Raw genomic sequence first — 13,302 nt, 5'->3', positions numbered from 1 at the left:
ACACACACACACACACACACACACACACACACACACACACATATCTGATATAGTCAGAGTGCCAGGACTCATCCCATAGGATGTTGTAAAATGAGTGCTGTCAGGCAGGTAAGGGTTCAGCCAGTCTGGGGCTCGGGCAGTCCACCCAGGCTCACATAGAGCCAGGTACTATAATGTAACTGCTGATGCACCCAGAGTCCCACTTCTTTTCTACTCCCCCACGTCATTACACCACAAGGCCGCTCCGAGGAAACCTGTGTTTATTTGTCTGTGTCCTCACAGCTAAGCCCTGTGCCTGGTGCAGAGGCACCATCAAAGGGACAAAGATGGCACCCCTGGGCTCTGATCTAGCATCCCTGAAAACTCAGGCAAATGCCCTCTCTTCTTAGAGCCTCTGCGTATCCATCTTTACATGCAAATCCTTGATGAGAGGAGTGTGAAATCCTTGGGGGGGAGGGTTGGGCCGGGTGTGACTCTGCCCCAGCGTAGCTCCCAGCACAGTCCTCCTGAAGCCAAACAGCTCTTCTGTCTTACCTGTGTTATATAAATTGGGTCCTGACTTAAGTGTCAATATGAAGAACAAAAGAGGAGCTGAGGAAATTTGGAAATGCCCTCACATGCTCAAGCCTTTACAGTCTAGTGTGGAGATTACAGAGCTAGCTAGCCACCCTGGTTCTCTATGGTCCAAACCTTGAGCAGCTGCTAAACATAAAATAGAATTTACAAGCTGTGGCAGGAAATGCAACTCTGCAGGTTGCCCATTAAAAAAGTAACCAGTTAAAGCCAAGGCTGTCCACCAGGAAAGCCGCAGAAAGTGAAAGCTTCAGAAGGCTTGCTTGCCCCTGTCATGACGGAGAGCTGGCCATTCTGGCAGGGGATCCTCCAGTGTCTGCTGTGCAGGGGCTCCAGGGGACGAGGCACTAGATGGCACCATCTTGATTTATGACAGCATTACCCCAAGTTCCAGAAGGCTGAGCCAGAGAGTATCTTGAAGATAAGTCGACATGCCAGCCTCTCCTGGTCTTTGACATGCCAGCCTCTCCTGGTCTTTGACATGCCAGCCTCTCTTTCGGGAGATGCTGTAGGATTCTATGCCATGGTCCTTCATGACGAAATCCTGCATCCCAGACTATGCGGTCTGTGTTCTCCTCCTGAATCTCTCTCTCTCTTCTCTAGCTTCAGAGATACAAGAGCATCTGCAGTGTCCCTCATGCCTCCCAAGAGAGCTGTCTCCACAGCACCCTTCTTCGGGGTGAACCTGAAGTAGCGATGATGTTTATATCACCTGATACTTCCCCCACCTCCAGCTGATTTGGGGTCTGGGTGGTCAATGGCCAACGATGTGACATAGGGTGGAGGAGGAGAAAGAGGAGACCGCAGAGGGGCGTAAACTTCGTGGTGGCTGTCAGCCTCCAGAGGCCGGATACCAGGGCACAGCCCAGCCATGTGTTCCCGCTACTGCAGCTCCGTCAGCCCAGTGGGTGACAGCCTTTCTCTTCTTATTGTTGTATTTTCTTATCACATTGTGGTAAAATACACATCCCGTGAAGTTTTCACGCTTTTGAACGATGGAACCTGGGGCTCCATGCTAGGATACCCTCCCCACAATGAGCCACATCCCAGTCCTTCACCATGTTGAAGTGTCCAGTTCTGCGGTACAATTCACTAATTCTCACTTAGCCATCACCACCGTCCTCTGGAATCCTGTCATTAATCTCAGACGAAACTTGGCCCTCTTTCCCCTCCGCCCTGTTCCTGTCTGTGACCGTGCTCAAGTGGCCCTGTCTAGCCTGTGAGTTTGGCTGCACTTTGTAGCTCACAAGTGTGGAACCGGACACTATTGTCTCCGTGTGACTGGAACCCTGTGTCTTCAGCCATTCATTTATCTGTCCTACTTTCTCTTCTCAGGGTCCTTTAGTTTCTGTGTTATCCAACAACTTGGCCCATCCCTCTGCCTCAGCTCTTCTTCCTCATGCCACATCCAAATGGCCTATGAAAACCATTCGCCTGCAGCCAGTAAGCTTCCAATTACCCCTAAGAGTTCCCCATTGGGGCAGAACAAAATCCCCATTTAGGGTTTGATGTTGTCAAGACATGCTGTCCCCAGCACCTTCCCAGCTCCTAATCCCATGTCAAGACTTCCTCTCCTAGGTGAACTGACCTCCTTACTCCTGACATTTCAGTCCTAGGTCAGCTCTCATTTCTGCAGCCTGGAGCATCCCTTTCGGTCCAGGCCCCCGAGTCTGAGGAAGGGCTCAGTGCACAACGCACGGTTCCTCTAAGCACGCTCCAGGTCCTTTAATCCTCCCCCCACCCCGCGTGAACCCCCACACAACCCGGGGAGGGTGGTTATGGAATTCACGCTCCCCCATGACCACCGGAAGACCCTGCATCCCGGACAGGGCCAGAGAGGACAGCAGCTGCATTTGACAGCTCATCTCAGTGCATAGCCCCACCCTGGCTCAGAGGAAGACACGGTGGCTGCAGGTAAGTTTTCAGTGAGGGACACAGCCCCCATGGGAGCACAGCACACAGGTGAGTCCCCGTTCAGGTCACCCGCTAGTGAAGTCAACCAGTACTCAGCCGGGTGTGGAAGGGGGGACAAGGTGAGGGATGTTTGCTGAACTTTCTCATGTTTGGGGGCGAGTTCAAGGTCACAGAATGAGAAGAGGCTGTGACAACAGTCACTTCCCCACTGTACGGAGGTCGCTGTGGCGTCTAAGAAACGACCACTTTTAGGCATGAGTTTCCTGTCCCTCCGGTATTGTCACTTGATCCAGAGAGAAAAGGGGAGGAAGTGGGAAAAGCTTCAGAGTGATCAAGGTCCAAATCCCTGGCCTTCCCACATTTCCCAGAAGGACTCTTGCGCAGGACTTGAGTTCTAGTCCAGGTACCCCACTGGAGACACATAGCCACACATAACACACACACACAAACACACACACACACACACACACACACACACACACACACACACACGGATAGTTGGGTGTGCAGAAGAGAGAGAATTAAAAATAACTCCCCTTTTTAAAGGTAGGGAAAAATCCAATTAAAGGTACTGATGTTTTTCATTTTCTCTCCTGGTTTGTCCTGGTCTCTCTGTGTAATGTTTGACAAGGATGCTGGCTTCTAAGTCCCCTCTCCTAGCACACATAGGATGGGCACAGCGTGATCTGGTGGAGCCGGGTAGGAAGTCAATCCTTGAGCACTGTAACACCACGGGCCACACTATACCCTCATCTCCGCTCCTACTGTCTTGACCCACAGGTTGCCATGCAATGGGGCATCCCTGTGGGTACCTTACTACTTGGCTGGGGCCTAACTGTGCTGAAGGATTTTTTTTTTTTCCCTTCGGGCAGGCAAAAGGTCCAGGAGGTACCTACGCATGAATGAGAGGGCCTGGGGAAGCAATGCAGGGACAGGGCAGTTGGATGCCAAGAATCCCACCCAGGAATTGGAGAGGAAGAAGGAGGGTCCATGTGAGCTGAGGTGCCAATTGAATGTAAAAATACAAGTTCAGTGGGTGAAGGAGATGCCCTATCTAGGTCCGTGCCTACTGTGCAAGGACCTGAGCTTGACGCCCAATATTTGTGTAAAAAGCCGGGAAACATGAAGACAGGTGGGTCCCTGGGGCTGTAAATTTGACAGCTTAATATAATGCTTCCATGTTCCAGGGAGCGATCCTGTCTCAAAATCAAGGTGGAGGGCTCCTGAGAAACAACTCTGAAGTTGACTTCTGGCCTCTATATGCGTGCACATGCACACGCACACACACACACACACACACCAACAATAAGGTGATATTTATTTAAAAGCCCACTGGCCATGCAGAGGACCTCCCTTCTAAACTGAGTCTTCTCTGACTGAGTTCAGAGAAGGTAGGTGGTGTCCTGTGTAGAACAGCTGTTGGACAGGAGGAGCGAGGTCACAGGACAGCCTCCTTAGGCACTGTAGAATTCGGACTGTCGAGAAGAAAATAGTGTGGCTCGATGGATGACTTCAGATGATTGAGGTCGCCAAAACATGAATCCCCAACAGTCAACACAGGGACACCTCAACACTGTACAACAGGCATGTGAGCGGAGACAACAGCTCCAGGAGAGGCCTTCTACGGGGGGCCGACGGCTCGGAAACTTTGGAGCCTGGGTCTGTTAGGAAAGACGTGTCTGCAGCCATGATTGGAGGAGGCTCGGCTATGGGTCTTGTCTGCTGGCTGTGTGCTTTTCTTTTCTCGGGCTGCGCTCCTTCTGCTAGTCATGGGGGAAAGCACCTAAAGCAGGGGAGCTAAACACAGGGTTCTCCTGTCACTTTCTGCAGCTGCCTACAGATCCCAACCTGGAGCACAGAGAGCTTCAAAGATCCATGCAACCAAGGCTTCCGGGTGCTTTAAATCAAAAAGGACATGCATGCCCGTGCGCGCGCACACGCGCGCACACACACACACACACACACACACACACACACACACACACACACACTACCCTGCTTTACATCTCTCAGGATCATCACAGTGTTAGTCACCACACAAATCCTTGTTAGCAGGGCTCTCTCAAGCAGCCTAAGGGCTGCTTCCTTCCTTGTCTTTGTTCAGCTTCCCTGGTTCTGACTACCTTGGCTCTGGCCAGGCTCCGAGTGCCTGTTCTGGAGGGTTCCAGTAGCCAACCCTTATAACACAAACAGGAGAAGCTGGCAGAGTTTGGGAGAATGACTGCCCCATTTACGAAAAGGCAAGCCTCAAGTCTCCCAGGGACCTATGCTAAGCCCTGCACTTTTAAGTCCTGCAGAGAGGCAGGTGGAGAGATGAGATGGTAACAGAGAGTCAGAGACAGAGAATACAGAGAGAGACAGAGAGAGGAGTGGTAGAGAGAGAGAATACAGAGAGAGAGAGAGAAAGAGAGGAGGGGTAGAGAGAGAGAATATTGCAGGCAGGCGGGCTAGCTGGGACCGTGGCTTGGCTGGTCATGTGCCTAGCAGGCACAAAGCCTTGGTTTTAGCCCCAGCACTCACAAACGCAGGGTACTGTCACACAGTCACACTGTCACACTCACTCCTGGGATCCTTGGGATGATCAGAATTTCCAAGTCATCCTCAGATACATCGAAAGTTCAAGGCCAGCCTGGGCTACATGAGAGCCTGTGCGAGGGGAGCCTGTCGAATTTGATGGCTGCAAGTCCTAGAGGAATGAAAATCAACATGAGGAGACGTTCCCCAGGCCCTGCTTGTCTCCACCTGGCCTCACGAGGGGCATTCACCGAAAGCAGAGCTTTATGAAGCATGTTTTATATACCTTTTGAAAATATGAAAATTATCACAAATGAGCAACAGCAAGAGACAAATAGAGAGGAATATATCTACTGTGCCTTGAACACAAGGCTAACTTCTTGACAAAGAGTTCTTGCAGCAACAAACAACAAAAATAGAACAGCCCAGGAAAAAAAAAAATGTGGGACTAGGGGAAGGAATAGGCAATTCTCATGAAGACGGATGGTTCATTAATGTCTGGATAGATGGCGAAATCCCACACTGGTCAGCGCTCACCTGCAGAGGGCCAGGGCCGAAAGCCCAAGCCCTCATGTGTACAACCTGAAGGGAGATGCCCTCACAGGGCGGAGGCGGGGTGGGGGTGGGGGCAAGGACCCTGTGAGGCCTCTTCCACAAAGCCCTACCCACAAAGCACACACATTCCATTTCCAGGCACTGACTCGTGGAATTTTACAGACTATCTTGTAATCTATCTCAGGCACAATCCTGCATACTCCATGGAAGCTCACGAACAGGACTCGGAAACACAATGGAAAACTGATGCCATCTTGTTGAGTCTGTTTTTGCGTCATATGGTAGCTTCTCACAGAAACGATGATGGTGGTGGTGATGATGATTGGTGTGTGTGTGTGTGAGTGTGCAAGCGTGCATGCACACACATATGCCAATTCCCGAGAAGCCAGGAGAAGAGAGGGGATCCCCTGGAACTGGAGTCACAGTGGTTGTGAAACACCCGATGTCTGTGCTGGGAACCAAACGTGAGTGCTTTGGAAGAGCAGGGAGCACTCTCACCTGCCATCCTCCCGGCCACTCTTGGCTTTAGTTTGAGATGGGGCTCTGAACTCACACTGTAGCCCAGGACAGCCTGGAACTTGTAATTCTCCTGCCTCAGCTTCTCCAGTAGCTGAGATAACAGGCCCGTGCCAGGTACAGGCTGGTTTTCTTTCTTTCATCCTTTTGGGGTTGAGGAAGAAGCTTGGGCCCTGGAGAATGCCGGGCAAGGACTTTCCCAGCGGCAGCCCGCCTGACAACTGTCCTCAGCGCACAGCAGCATGGTGTCATGCCAAGTTCCCTGTGTGGCTCATTTCCCACAGTCTTTGCTAACGCTGAGGCAGGTGCCTTTATCTCCACTTTATAGATTTGGGTGAAGAAAAGTGAAGTCACCTAACCATGTCAGCTTTTAAGGGCTGCCATGACAAATGACGGATTCCGGCACAGTTCAGAAGGGCAGGCATGCTAAATCAAGGTATCAGCGACGCTGGTTCCCTCTAGGAGAATCTGGGGTGGTCAGGGTGGAGGTTGCCCTGACTCTCCCTCCACCTCTAGTGACTATGGACAACCCCTGGTGTGCCTAGTCTTGTCACAGCTTCCAGCCACCTTGCCACACGGCTCCTTATAAGGCCACCAGCCACGGGCCATAGGAGCACTCTATCTGGTATGACCTTACCTTAACTAACCGCATCTGCAAAGATCCTTTTTCTGAGTAAGGTCCCATTCTGGGGTTCCAGGTGGCAGACCCGGGGTGGGTACATGAGCCTGGTATTCGAAGCAAGGTCTCAGAGCCGGAGCTCAGACCCGGCAAGCTCAGGCTGTGCTTACCATCCCCGCTCCCTCCCTCCCCGCTGCTTCCCCAAGCCTGAGAGCTCACATTTGCCTAGCATGGCCCCATGACCCGGGTGCTGTCCTGAGCATTTTACACATATCTGATTTCTTTGTTCCTTTTCTTTTTCACAAAACAGTGTTACGCTGTGTTGCTCTGGCTGTCCCAGAACTTGCTTTGTAGACCAGGCTGGTCTCAAACTCCGAGATCCTCTTGCCTCTGCCTCCTGAGTGCTGGGATTAAAGACGTGCACCACCACCACTTTGACGCACATAACTGATTCAATTCTGACAACAACCTACTTTATAGATGAGGAAATCAAGGCACAGATGGGGTGAAGTTTACCCGAGGTTACAGAGCCTGTGAGATATAAAGCCAAGGAATTGGTTCCGGAGTCTGAGTTCTTAGCCTCTGTGTTAAGCTTCCTAAACTCCTGGTGACGTGTGGCTTTTACGAGACACTCATTTGGTGTGTTGCCACGGCGACGCGCTGAGAACCAGGGCTCACGAAACTTTCTGTCTCTAGAAAGACCCGTGCCCTTACTTGCGTCAGATGTGAAGAGGCTGCGCTCATCTCAGCTGTCAGCACTGACCCGGAGCTGAGCTGACTGTCAAGAAACCATTGCCATCTCCAGCCAGGACCCTCGCATGATACACTCTTCCGTGTTTGGCTCTCTGCACTGCCTGAAAAGGTATGTGAACTGCCATATGGATGAATATATTCATTTTTCCAGAGCAACGATCCAGAGCATTGACCAGACTCTCAAAGAGCATCATAACCGTAACTTGCCAGGTCTCTGCTGTCTTTATTACTTTCCTTGCCCACCTGGTTTTATTCTGAGAGTCTCAGATGCTTTAAAGCGAGCAGAACGTTTGCTGTGTAAAGCTCACGCACAAACTCGCACAACCCTGCTGTCCGGAGTTCTGTGCTCCGCCTGGGTTTGCACAGAGGAAGTTAGTTTTCACCTCTTCCCCTCTATCACTTCTCAACCTGCACACCCCTGGGTGTCTGATGCCTCAGCATCTCAGCTGCCTCAGGTTCCCACCCCAGCACAGACCAAAAGCTCACAGATACCAAACTTGTACGCAGTGTGCTGAACAGAAAGAGGCCTTGACTGTGAGCCAGGGTGCAAAGCATTCATGTGTAGAGTTTAGAAGGCGTTGTCTTACAGTCTGCAGCGGGAGAAAGTGCATGGGTGTGGAAGGGCTGCAGGTCAGCATCAAGCGATGCTCTAGCAGGCCTTAGAGGCAATTATGTTTATTACTTGATGGCATAGACCAGCGTATTAGAAGCAAGGTACTCATTGGAAAGCCGCACTGCGGAGCCCTGTTTTGTACCTATGGAGCTGGAATCTGCATATTTACAGGATTCCACAGGGCTGAGATGCCCAGTAAAGACTGAGAAGCAGCGACATAGAATATGAAGACCTCGTTCCTCGGGTTTTATAACACTGGACAGCACCTCAGTATTCTGGAATATGCACCCCAATTCCTGCTGTGGTCTAATCATAGAACAAAAACAAAAAAAACCCCCAAAAACAAACAAACAAACAAACAAACAAAACAGGTATGACATCGGCTGTTTTTCCTTTACAGGATTGTTGTGAGTTTCAAATGACATGGTGGATTGTCACATCAGCTGTTCAGTGTGATAGTGACAGGCTGGGGACCTGACAGGAAGCAGAACAGGCTGGTTCCTGGCTCCCCTGGGGCTGACGGCCTGGTGGATGGAAAAACATGTAAATGCCAGTCGGTGTACATCATATGTCATTGTGATGACTTAGTCATTCACTCATCCATTCATCTGTCCACCGTTTACTAGAACCTGTACCGCAGCAAGCATCTAGATACTAAGGATGCTACACACCTACAGGAGCTGCCAACGCTGCCCTCCAACAGCTTCCTGTCTGCCCAGACAGAGAAGGCAGCAGATGGGCCCAGTCTGAGCACACTATGCTAATGCTCTGGGGCGAGAGGGGAGTGCAGTTAAGAAACCGCGGGGCTGGACTTTAAAGGGTGGCTCAAGTTCCTGGGCTGTGGAGGGAGAGAGCAGCATCCCAGGAGGCAGGAGTATGAGGCAGGGGCAGGGGACACTTCTGACCACTGGGAAGCTTCATAGAATCGGGGGCAGGCCTAGTGGGGATTTCAAAGTACTCTGGGACCAGATCCTGTTTGATGCTAAGACATCACTGGTCTTTAATAGGAAATGGGGAGTCCCCCCAAAAGAGCACTGAAAAGGCCACAGCTCTGCTTTGGGAAGCTTTTTGATGGTAGGACGGTCCCTTTTTAAGAGACTCCAACAATGGCCTGGGGTAGAGATACCTAAGTCCTTGACTGGAGTGCTGCATGTAGACCTAAGAATGGGCAGGAGCTGTAAAGGAAGGGAGAACTGCCTGGGTGACTGTGTGGAAGGGAAAGGGACAGTGGAGGGAAGGGAGGCTCTGGCTCAATGCGTGGTGACCAAGGTGAGAACAGAAGAGGAGGATTAACGGGGGAGCTCAAAGCTGGGTCGGCTAAGGCAAGGCTGTAACATCTTTGGGAGCCGTTCCTGGCTTTGTCTGCCATGCAGGAGCCTGGAGCGAAAGAGAACTGTCCAGACTAGACACAAGAACTTGTTGGGTAGGTACTGAGATGTGAGAGAGGGTCAGGATAAGAGGCCACGAGAATTAGAGGTGGCAGCACTGAGAGGACAGTCAGAAGATGTCCATGAAGGAGGCAGAGCGGGGCAAGAGGGCCTCTGCTTCCCCGGTTCGTCTGGGCACCGGAGGAAATGTCCAGTGGTCGCTGCCACCATCCAGCACAGACATCTCTAGGAACAGTCCTGCAGCACGACTCTAACATCCCAGTGTAGACGGCAGCCGGGGCTAGGGAGCCTGAGAGTATAAAAAGACAGACCTGGGGGGGGGGACCCCCTGTTCTCCCCACCGTCCCACCTCTGCAGGCACCGGAATATTGAGCTTATCTCAAGCTTATCTCCATGAAATGGCATGAGCAAAAATGCTTGAGTTTGTTTGGCTTTTATCAGCCGAGGACCCAGCACCTCAGCCCAGAAGATTCCAGACCATGCTAGCTAGGTTGATTCCAATGAGCTCATTCTTTCATTATCATTGAGAGCATCCGAGCGTCTGTTGCCATCATAATAAACCAGAGGATGTTACAAAACAAATGGAAAGAGAGATGGCCTCAGCTCTGGGTGACTGAGCTCCTGCTAATCCCAAGGAGCAGGCCCCTGGCTTTAAACTGATAATGACTCCTAGCAGCCAAATAATTGATCTAGCTGGTGTTCTGGCTTTAAGGGAAAGTCAATTGGCCTCTTTAGAAGTGTTGGCAGCCTGGGCTGGTCCATTAGGTAAGACCGAAAAATCAAAACACTGTCTGGAAGAAGCCATATGACCAGGCTCAGCAGAAGTCATCAATAGATGACATCATCTCAGAAGTTAGCAAGCCAAGGTCATGAGGCCCCCAGAGCAGGGTCAACTCACCCTTCATGGCTCCCTGCCACCCTCCTTTACAGATACTGAAGTCAGCCAGGGGACATAGGGGCCCAGACCAGGGCTGCTTAATTTTACCCCCCCCTTTTTTTTTTCCTCAGCAAAATCCTGAGGGTTGGAAGCCATATGCAGAGCTGGTGAGGTGTGGCAAATTCTCAAGGAAGGACCTCAATCCTGCCATGGGCACGCCCCTCGGATTCTTTTACCCCTGTGGTCTCCCCAGAATTTACCCCTTACCACACTCATCTGGGCCTCCCTTCTGCATGCGCTCCTCCTAACACCTTCCATCACCTTTATTTTCTTCTCTGAGCTGAGGGGGTGGGCAGCGTGGGAGAGCTGGCACCTGTCTCTATGTAAGCTCCTGCCTCTGCCTCCCTAACCACAGCCTCAGAAGGTACCAGAAAGATTTAAACTAAGCTCAGGCCTTGTCCACCATCAACCCCTACTACACACTGAACGAAGTGGCTACTCTTGTTAGCCCTGTGGCACACAGGGGGAAACCGAGGAGAGATCAACGGTGTCACCAGCGGGTCATAGTTCTGAATGCCCGGCCATGCCACAACCAAGTCCCCACTGCCCGTTCCTAATTCCGACGATGGCTTCTCTCCACTCGCCAACCACTCTGTCCCTGGGCAGCGTGGGAGAGCTGGCACCTGTTTCTATGTAAGCTCCTGCCTCTGCCTCCCTCGCCCACCTCTCCACTTGACTCTTGTAAAGCCACCTCCCACCCCACCCCCACCCCACGCCTCAGCACAAGGTAGGTGCCCCTCTCCTCCCTGCACTTCCTTTTTCTCATGCTAGAGGGCTTCCTGGAAGTGCCCTCTGCACTCCAACTCCACTAAAGACCATCTTGTCCACTGAGGTCACTTCTCAAGGTCACGCTGGGTGGGTAACAGAGCTGGGGCTGGAGCCGGGGTCCTGAACTCCGGGCCATTCCCCTTTGTCACTTAGAGCTGACACCACCTAGTCCCTGTTTGATTTTTCTTTTTTTCCCTTGCAGTGAAGCTGCAGCAAAGAGCCCTGCCCAAGAGGAGGGAGAAGGTGTCAGACCCTGATAAGGTGGGCTGGGACTATTTTTAGAAGACTCTAGTTTCCCTCTTAGGATGCAAGGCACCCGAGGGCCAATGGCTGTTTAACCCGTGGACTGTGAGCCGAGCTCATTAGAGATAAGATGCCAGAGTGACAGGTTCCCTGTCTTCACTCTGCCTGTTCGTTGTGAGGTCTGAAGTCGGTGGGAACCTTCCTATGGGGCTTGCTTCCCCCTCCACTCCTTTATCTGTGAAACATGGAGACAGTTTTAGAGAAAAGTGAGGAATCTGCAGGATCTATTACTAGAATCTTCACACTATTACTCCAGCCTGGGAAAGTCCCAGACATAGGCATATCATAAAAGAGCGACTCAGAGTCCCTAGACCTGCCAGGGAAGAGCCAGTTAAGAGGAAAGGCAGGAGGACAGCATGGGGTAGGCATGACCTTGAGCAAGGGGCTCTGCTGCCCTTCACGGGCAACAAAAGGACTTTCGGAGGAAGATCAGCTCTATCCGTGTCCCTACTAAGGAAGAACCCAGGATCCGGGCCTCCGGTCCGGCTCTGCTGGGGACAGGTGGTCTTCAAGAGTCTCACTGTGGGAGGTGAGCACCAGCTGGGGGAGGCTAAGGAGAGAGTGGGGACTTCTTGTTAAGGTGCCACAGCCCGTTCAGTTCATTTGGTCACTTGTTTTGCCAAGGTGCTGCTAGCTCTACTCAGCCTAGAGACGTCCTGAAGTACCCCAGACACACTTCCCAGCCTATTCCTAGTTCTGAGAACCGCCTGACTTCGGCAGCTGCGTCCCCAGCATCCCTAGCCCGAAACTGGAGAACAGGTGTGGGCAGTTGAGAGCACGCCTGGCCGCTCTCACCGTCTCGGGCGCCATCGGCTCAAAGGACTCTGACTTCACTCTACAAACGGGAAACCGAGGTCCAGAGAAGAAAGGAGGATTACTTAGGCCACCACTGAGCTGGCGACAGCCAGCGGCCTCCTGCCTCCAGGCTCTTCCCTGTCCCACCTGGACGCGCAGCACCATCAGCTGCCGTAAACCTCGCTAGCTCAGGCAGTTTGGCAAACTTTTCCCCGCACGGGCCAGATCCGCACTTAGCGGCCCCGGAGCGCGGACCCACTTCCTTCCCAGATTCCCGGGCGGGCTCGCGCCCAGCTCCCACTGTGTTGATGCCCGCGGGGGCAACCCGGGCGGCCCCCAAGGTCCCGAGGCGGCCAGGTCTAGAGCCTCGGGGCCCCTGCCGAGGACCGCGCGCGTCAGGCTGCGGGGACTCGAGCTCCAGCGACTCGATCTCCAGGCTGGGGAACCGAACCCCCGGACCCCCTAGTTCCGAAGGCCACCCGAGGCGGCGGCTATTTATAGAGGGAACCATGCTCAGTCCCTTCTCGGCGGCGGCGACAGCTGAATTTTTTGCCCAGATATGGCTGCGCCCCGGCGCGGCGGCGGGCAACCCCGCGAGGCCGAGGGGGCTCCGCGGCTGGCGGGCGCGGGGTCTTACCGGAATGCTGGGCGGCAGGAGCGCGCGCGGCGGCAGCGAGCGGAACGCTGGGCTGGGCGACCTCGGTCCCTGGCGGCCGCGGGTGGGAGCCGGGGGCGGGCCCTGCTCCGCTGTCACCGCGCCCCGCCCAACCCCAACGCCCTCCCTGCCCTCCAGCTCCGCCAGGGCCGCCCGGGCGCTGCGCGGGCCCGGGCGGGGGAGCGGCTCTCGCCAGGAGGCTCGCGGGCCACCCAGGCCTCCCAGCCAGGTGAATGAGTCGTTCCGAAGCTCTCGGGCTGCGTTGGAGGTCTCTGGACAAAGATGGGCAGAGCTTTCTTCTCGCGGGGTCTAGAACGTTCCGGAGAAGGCAGCCCAGCTCCACCTCGCTCTTCCTTTGAAGAGGCAACCTGTCCTCTCTCCCCCCCCCCCCCCCCCCCC

General features: G+C 53.3%; 1 protein-coding gene across 2 annotated transcripts in view; it reads right to left on the bottom strand.

Annotated features, from left to right (window-relative positions):
* The window catches only part of Tmod1 (tropomodulin 1), a 75,544-nt gene extending 62,586 nt beyond the window's left edge, over positions 1-12,958 (bottom strand). For both annotated transcript variants that reach the window (XM_055605306.1, XM_055605307.1), the window contains exon 1: positions 12,886-12,958. The gene's annotated coding sequence lies outside the window, so the exon portion shown is untranslated. The remainder of the gene's footprint in view (positions 1-12,885) is intronic.
* Between the last annotated feature and the right edge of the window lie 344 nt (positions 12,959-13,302).

Source organism: Psammomys obesus, unplaced genomic scaffold (assembly GCF_907164565.1).
Source record: "Psammomys obesus unplaced genomic scaffold, mPsaObe1.curated_primary_1811, whole genome shotgun sequence".
Lineage (NCBI taxonomy): Eukaryota > Metazoa > Chordata > Mammalia > Rodentia > Muridae > Psammomys > Psammomys obesus.
Note: the sequence above shows the minus strand (reverse complement) of the source record. Positions and strands in the feature narration are given on the sequence as shown.